The following is a 9,257-nucleotide window of genomic DNA, read 5'->3' as shown; positions in this document are numbered from 1 at the left end:
CGCCACGCTCCTAGATTAAGTACGACATGGCGCAGTCAGATTCAAAAGGACGTACAACACTAGGCCTCGAACCATTCTGGGACAAACCCAGCAGGAACCCACCCATCCCATGGGAGAAGTGGAGAAGCCAACTTAAAATGGCTCTGGTCGCAAGGACAAATATAGAACTGGACGAACTACTCCAAGAGCGACCGACACAAGTTATTTACCCTCCAGAACCTGTAGAAGAACAACCAGTCCAAAACCCAACACAGTCAGTGGAAAGGGAAAGACAAACAACATATCATCAGGCGATAGCCAAATGGAAAAATGAGTGTAACCAAATAGACAAAATAGGCTTATTATGCGGCGATAAATCATGGGACATGGCAGACAGAAAAGCCAAATCACTCATTTATTTGAGTCTTGGTATCGAAGGACGAAATGCATGCTAGAAAGTTCCCCCACACATAAGTGGAAAATAAGACAACACAGGAAATATGGGAAGAGCTCGAGTTAATATTCATACACCCGAGAAATGTATCATTCGACCGTTACTTACTCTTAACGCGCAAACAACAACGCGGCTAGACAATGGAACAGTTCCATTCAGCCCCGAGATCCCTAGCAGAACACTGCCAACTAGCCCACCTAGAGGATGAACTATTACGCGACATATTCATTGCGAATATGATCGACCACCAAATACAAAACGAACTGCTAAAAACAACACTGACCTCAAGAAAAGCCCTGGAATTAGCAGTTAGCATAGAACAAGGAATCAGAAGTCAGCTAGCATTACAATCGAAACAACTACCCGATCTGCCACAAAACGCCTTCACTGGACGCGACGAAATGGTCTCGGAAATATCGAGCGCAAGGTACTGCGGTTCTAACAGAGTACCACCAACACCACGCGGACCCTACAGAGGGAACAACAGGCAAACAACTAACAACAATAGAAGCACAACCCACAATTGCAGAAACTGCGGACAAGTATGGGACATGAATTACAAGGCAAAATGCTAGGAAATGGGACAAACGTGCCGCAGATGCAACAAACAAAATCACTTCGCAAAAGATTGCAGATCAAACTTAAATAGACCACCAACACACCGGTCAATTAATGAAGTCGACAACCAGAGAATGGAATCGTCTGACGGAATCAATATGATATCCCTACAAGCCGAAATCCACTCAACGTACGGAGACTCAGGCGACGAGTATTCCGTAAACATGATGGACACCACAGACGAACCCACCACCCCATCAAAGTTACATATACAATACGGCCATAGTAGGTTCTGTGTAATGGTGGATTCAGGGAGTACAACCAGCATTGTTACGGAGCAAATGGCAAAGGACATTGAGGCAAGAGATAGCAGAACCTGGTGAAGCCGAACGACAAACCCGGTCACACTAAAGAGCTACACCAACACTCCCATTAAGAACCTAGGCACTTTCTAATGTGACATCGAATGCAACGGTTGGCTGTGCAGGACGGGCAGACATCATTTAGGTCCCCAACAATCTTAGAGCTACGTTGGGAAGAAACCTCCTCAAACCCTTAGGCATTCAACTCAAACAACACGACTCTCCAAACGAAGGTAAGAACGTATATTCAACAGAAAAAACATCAACATGCCCAATTAAAAGAGAGGTAGCAACAAAATATGAAATTCTAAAAACAAGATTGGGACGTAAAAAAACCACAGAGTAAAATCCCAATTTAAAAATAGTTTCACCCCTGTCCATCAAAGCGGAAGACGCGTACCATTTTATCTAGAAAAACAAGTGTCGAAGAAGAACTGAAAAACTTACAGAACAATGGCCGCATAACCAAATTAGAGCAGCGACGAATTTTACATATCCCCAATAGTCTTTACAGTCAAAAAAGACAAATCTATAAAACTAGCAATGGATTCGAAAAAGATAAACAAGGCAACCAAAAAATCAAATACCAAATGCACAACATCGATTGCCTCATGGACAACATTGCCCATCGTCTCAAAAACACAAGCAATACTAACCTAAAGACACCCACAACGCACTAACAGCTCATGTCATTACTTGGCAGCGTCCACCATCTCGCTAAATTCATACCGAACCTAGCAACGTTGTGCCGAGGATTCAGTGATCTACTCCGGAAAGACACAAAATACGTATGGACAGAAAATCATCAATCAAATTTTGAAATAATAACAAACAAAATCAAGAATCTAACCTAAAATACTCATTACGACATTAAAAGAAACACAAGAGTTAAAAGAGACGCCTCACGATCGGGCCTAGGAGCAGTACTAGAGCAAGAAACATGCATTGGATGGGAGACAATATCATATGCATCTCGATTAACAGAAGAAAACAGAAGAAAAATACTGTATCAACGAATTGGAATTACTAGGTGTCGTAAGTGCCTAGAACATTTCAAACACTATCTACTAGGACACCGCTTTACGGTACAAACTGACCATCGAGCACTTTTATCTATCCTCAAAGAACGAACAAGCAAAATTCACCAAAGCCGACTAACCCGATGGTATGATAGACTAATCCCATTCAACTTTAACATCGAACATATAGCAGGCGCTAAAATGGGACTAGCTGATTACATGTCACGAAATCCCGCAGAACCAGCAAAACCACCGAAAGAATACGATGAAAATTTCATAATGGCAATAATAGATATCATACGCGAAACACTTGACATAATACGAAAAAGGGGCAGACCTAGAAAACAACAAAACCAGCAACCAATGAACAACAAAGTGGAAACGTCCAGCGATTCCACCACAAACAAAAACAATACCCTGGAATTGCACGAATCCAAACGCACTACAGTAAACGATAAATACAAACGACGAAGACGCAGGCCAAGAAAATCCACAAAGGAATTACAGCTCGACTACAAGAAGTCACAAGACATAAGTCAAAAACACGTCACAAAGACAATTAGGCCATATACGGAGAGTAATTATAACTTACGCAGCGCTCAAAACGCAAACAAGACAGAATTCAACACAACGAAATATGACGTCAGATCAAAGCGACAAATCGCACACAACACAATAACACAAGAGCATTTGCCGTTTAATACGCCTAGCACACAGCAGCCTAATCTAAACAATTACAGACGTTCCAATCAAAAATAGACAAGTCAAACAATGAACAAACTAACTCAACCACAGGCTCACCATCTCCCAGAAAGGCCTTCTCAATGAGCAATTACCTCAGCCGAACCCCTTAACAACCAACATCACAGAGAGACGACCAGCTGCCAAAACGCCTAAAAGACTTCTTCAATACTCAGCTCATAGCTGCCATGACGAACCGGGACACAGTACTGCGTGAAGTACGAGACTGCATCCCATCTGGGGACGACCAAAGATGCAAGAAACTAAGTAAACAAATTTATGCCAAGTGGAGGAGCCTAAGCGTGCAAAACGGTTGTGTAATCCTAGACAACAAACTTGCAATTCCAAATGCACTCAAAGAATCGGTCATCGATGTCTTACACTTTACACACCCGGGATCATGGGGCATGACAGAATTAGGACAACGCTTATGGTGACCCTTTGTCAACCGCGATTCGATAAACAAATCGAAAACGTGTTGACCCTGCACAGAATTCGGTAAGAATTTAAAAAACATAATCGCGAAAAGCCACTGGGCACCTTTACCACCATGCTCAGAACCAAACGAAGAAATCCAACTAGACTTCGCGGGACCAATAATTGATGGACAAGTGAGAGAAGTTTACTTTATAGCATGTATAGATTGCTTCTCAAAATTCCCAACTTTAAAACCAGTCACAAACGCAAACGGTGCAAACATAGAGAAGTTCCTAACCAAATAGATCGCCCATCACGGGGTACCGCAAAACATTAGAATTGACCAAGCCCGCTGCTTAAAGGGCAATAAAGTAAAAACTTCTATGTGCAAGACACAATTTTAACCTAATATATGCAACGGCCAGTGACCACCGCCCCATCGCCCCTTCTTATACCAACAGTCAAACGACAACTAGGATGCATTAAACTCGACCCCAACCAGCGACCGTTCATTAAGAAATATCACTCGAATTACGAACTTGTAGGAAGAATTATTCTAAACTATCACCCTTTGAAGCTTATTATGGTAGGAAACCAAACACGGTCTTAATAAACATAACAACAAAACCTAATAAGAAAAATCTAAGTTGGTCAAACCCATTTAAATATTTAGACGTCAACATCATAGGCGACAAGGAGCTGATACCAGAAAAAAAATGGTACAACGAAGACTTGAACAGCGATGCGCAGGTACGAGAAGCTAAGAGGAAGAAACTAGAAGACGCTAAAAGCGATACCAGCGAGAAACCACGAACCTTCAAGCTTCCATCTTCCAACATCGAACAGCCCCTCACTCGACATAGTCCACGTCTCCAACTCGCCCGTTGAACACTAGCTGCCCAAAGAAACAAGAAACAACTACAAGACATATACGAAGCCATACCGGAAGCATCCGCCCTAGTAAAGTCAACTGACTGAACCCTCACTATCAAAGTGCCAGAGCAATAAGACACAGTCTTAAACAAGTCGGACGTAGCCAAATTCGGAAAGCAGACCAAAGAAAAATTCCCCTCATCAATCTTGCTTCCCGCAAAACGGTATGCAACCACCACAAGAAACTCATCGAAAGCATGGAACAACACGCAAAGGAACATAAGCAAAAGATACTGAGACAATGAAACATTAGAAAGAGAGATACTCAAGCTACAAAAGCAGACAGACACATCAAGTCAAACTTATCAAAAGTAAAATCGGATAAAGATCCCGATATAGAAAGCATACCAACCCTCACCACGAAAAGGCTCCCCCAAGAAAAGGAAAGATTCAATTGCCTCCTCACAGGACTCCAACCAAGAAGACAATGACTACCAGGAGACGGATGACAGCCAAGAGATGACAATTACAAAAAATACAGGCCCACTTCAGATATCACCGAACCCCAACGTCAACATTGTCACTGAACAGCCAACGCAAGAACCTTACCCAAACAAGGCCAACACCCTTAAAAGCACAAGGCCCAAGAAAGAGACTAAACACTACGGGGACACCACCAACCTGGACTTCCTTGATTCATCCCACGATTATGAACCACGCCACAAAAGGCGCGCAGCAAGCGTCGCATCCTACTCGACTCCGAAAACAACTACAAGGGACACTCCAGCCTCACCCGCACGTAGCACCATACCCGTGGCCTCGTCCAGCCACAGCAACACCGTCAGCGGACCACCACCACAACCACAGGACGAAACACACATTGCCTACTCCGATATCAACGACGCAGACCAAAGCGAAGAAGAAAACGAGCGACACCTCCAGCCCCGCGAGCTTTAATCGGTCACCATGGCTACGTCAAGAGGACCAGATTCAAGAACTATATATATATGCTTGAGTCACAAACTCTTAGTATCCAGAAACTGTTGTTTATTCGTTTTGTCAAACTACACAAGTTAAACTGCCATTATTTACTTCCAATTTTAACACGTTTATTAGTTAACAAAACCCTTTCTGTTAATCATATGCAATTTTTCTCTCTAAGGGGGGAAATGTGGACCCGTATCACACTCTACCGTTGTCTGTGCAGTGAATTATTATCATCTCTATTGCAGTACATATTTGTCATTTTTTTGTGTGTCGTCTCAATCGTCCGACGAGTGACTCTTTCATTCAGTGACAGGTAGTTGTGACCTCGATCGCAACTAATACATTAACTGCGAATTTGCTCAGCGCAGTTCTGTCTTAACGTTCAAGTTGAATAGTTGTCACTGACTCTTTCTCTTTATTAACGCGTTTCAGCACCACATTGTAGATTACCTAGATGAAGAACGACATGCTCATCGTATCGACGCCACGCTCCTAGATAAAATACGACAATTATTATTATTATTATTATTATTATTATTATTATTATTATTATTTTTGTTATTATTATTATTATTATTATTAATATTATTATTATATTATTATTATTATTATTTTTATTATTATTATTATTATTATTATTATTATTATTATTATTATTATTATTATTATTATTATTATTAGTATTATTATTATTATTATTATTATTATTATTATTACTATTATTATTATTATTATTATTTTATTATTATTATTATTATTATTATTATTATTATTATTATTATTTTTAATATCATTATTAATATTATTATTATTATTATTATTATTATTTTTATTTTTATTACTATTATTATTATTATTATTATTATTATTATTATTATTATTATTATTATTATTATTTTTATTATTTGCGACAAGGAGCAGAAACTGTCAGAAGTGTCAAAAACTGTAAGAGCAGGAAAAACTACTGAAAAACTGCTTAAATTTACGGCTTAAAATATGTCAGAAGGAAAAAATTTGTGTTCTTTATTTTCTCTGATAAAACGTGCAGGAGATTTTTTTTTAAAAAAAAACGGTTCTCCCATTATGCTCAAGAGACATCAAAATAGACAAAAAAACTTCCAAAATGCTTCGAAAAAATCAGTTTAATTTTTGATGAAAATCTCGCCACCACCGATAAAATTGCCTCAAGAAGTCAACAATTAGTTTTCCTTAAAAGCAATCAGAGCTTAGACGATTCGTGATGGACTTTGAGTAAATATGAGAAAAGAAAATTTCCGAAAAGAAATTTTTACAACAGTTTTTTCCTTATACTAGTTTTTGTGTCTCTGTATATGTACGTGAGTGTGTGTTTTTGTGGGTGTATGTATGAGTGTGGTTGTGTGTAACGTTTGTGATAAGTGTGTATGAATGTCAAAACTCGAAGAATTTTTCGATAAACTTCAAAAATCTACAATTCAAAGTTCAGTGTCAAAATTACATTTATCGATACAATTGCCTCAAAAAGTCCACGCGTACTTTACAAAAAAGGCAGGAGACCTAACGAAAAAGTGATGAACTTTGCGATGACACAATGCCAAATTGCCAAATAGATAAATTTCATTAAAATATTTTTGGTCTTGGTGTTTTCTTCGAGCAAAATGTGTTTTCTGTTGTTGTTGTTCGTATGTTTTTTTTTGTTTCCATGTTTCAAGTAGTACTACACTTATTTTTCTTAAATATGATGACGAATTTCAGTTTCCGTCCTTCAAAGAAGACGACATATTTATATATTTAAACAGTACAAATAGTTATCTTTATTCATATTTGTTGCGTTCGGATATCTACAAAGGCTTCTCTCACAAATTTAAAAAGTTTTTTTTTCAAACTTAAGATTTATTGTTGAAGATTTTGTGCTACTTGGATTGAGACCGGATGATGCAAGAAACTTGCAAGTTTCTTGCAAAAGATGATGAACTCGTAAGAATTTGTAAGTTTCTTGCAAATGATGGTCAAATTTTAAGAATTTGTAAATTTCTTGCGAAAGACGATCAACTTGTAAGAACATAAAATTAGAATGATAAACTTGTACGCACTTGCAAGTTCGTTTTGGTTGGACTCAATGTTCATTGGATAAATCAATTCAACACTCAGTCGTTTACCGTAGAAAGCGGTTGGAAGTTAGTTGCTCATTTTGCTTAATATAATACAATGCTACCTAAGCGGACAAATCGGTTGCTTTTCGTCTTTTTCATCACCGCGAGAAGTCCGTTTGCAGTTCAGTTGAAGATTGGTAAATCTCAATCAACTTTTTCATAAGCGGTTTTCAAAAAATTATTGAAAATGTGTTCCCTTTTTTTACTTTGCTTGAAGTTTCAAATTCTTCTAATTCGCAAAGAAAAATGTATTTTCTTGACACTTTTTTTAATAATAAATTCTATTTTGAAATTTCAAAAGACAGTTTTTCAGATTCTATATTTTTGAATAATTCCCTTACAGTCATATATGGTTAACTTGCATGAACTTGCAAGTTTTTATATGAAAAACTTACAAAGCGATGCATTGTCTTGTCAGAACTTGCACGAAACTTCCACGTTCTTACAAATCAAAAATTTGAAATGGATCTGGGAACGCACAGACTCGCACGAGCCGTCTTCTTGATTTAACAATTGGCTTCCAGGTTTTTTTACGTTCATACATACTTGATCTCAAAAATATGTTTATATTTGCTAATTGCTTTAATAGTAGGAGAATGAGATTAATTCACTTACATCATACTTTCCATCCCTCAAAAGTTTGAAAGTAACGTCATTCGTCATAATCTGTTATTTTAACTCTTCACGGAAAGAAGCCATTGATGGGGGATTTGAGAAAAACCTGTTGCAAGACCGTTGCTTCATCTTCGTTTTTATTTTCAATCTTGTGATCTAAGCTCATAAAATTTTTAGCAACCTAAAAAGTCTGCTCAATGCCTTTTGTAAATCTAATTAGAGCATTGCGCTGGGATAGCTTGCGTCGTTGATGGCATCGAAGCAATCAGAGAAAAGAAATTGAAATGATGCTGGAGGTTCTCTCACAAAAAGTCAGGACATTTTTCATAGATTGTGTTAATAGGGCTCACTCCCGATTCTCAGTAAGGACATAGGTACAACTATAACTTTTGCAATAAGCACTGAAAATTGCGAATAAGACTGATAAATAACATTTTAAGAAGTTTGCATCTACCATAACTTAACTGGTTTGTCTTGTTTCTAAATTTTATCTTGCTTGTTGATATTCATGCTGTTCAGTTTAGTTTGCTTTCCTCTGTAAAAACTGTTGAGTGAGTTTTGAGCAGCGGAAAAATTGAAGACGATTTTAAGCGCAGCACGATAAAGAAAAAACCATCAAGACTAAGTAAAGCTATTTCCAGACGGCTTGACATTTTATAGAATCTATTATTATTGTGACTATTATTAAAATTATTATGCATAAAAATTAATTATACAATTGAAATAATTGGAGTTTGACGTGAACTTATTCACGTCAATCTCCAAATACTTAAATTCTATACATAATTTTAATGCATAATAGTTTCAATAATCAATCAAAAGTTAACTAATATACAGTTGGTTTCTTTCTCTAAGTAGAGTTTAGTGGACGTTTTTATCTTTAACGATTTTTAATATTATTTTATGAGCTCTGATTAGAGAAAAAGGCTGAAACAATTTTTTGAACAATTGAAGCTAAGTTTAAGAATTTAATGTTGTTTTTACACTGAAACAGATTTCGCCTTTTTGTCTGAATTTACACTTTTCATAGTAACTAAAGGATTGGCCTGAAAATTATACTCGCAATAGAGGACCATTAGGGGTCCCTCCCCATCATTGACTGGTTATCAACCAATAACTC

Source organism: Convolutriloba macropyga, chromosome 15 (assembly GCF_964194025.1).
Source record: "Convolutriloba macropyga chromosome 15, txConMacr16.3, whole genome shotgun sequence".
Classification (NCBI taxonomy): domain Eukaryota; kingdom Metazoa; phylum Xenacoelomorpha; order Acoela; family Convolutidae; genus Convolutriloba; species Convolutriloba macropyga.
Note: the sequence above shows the minus strand (reverse complement) of the source record.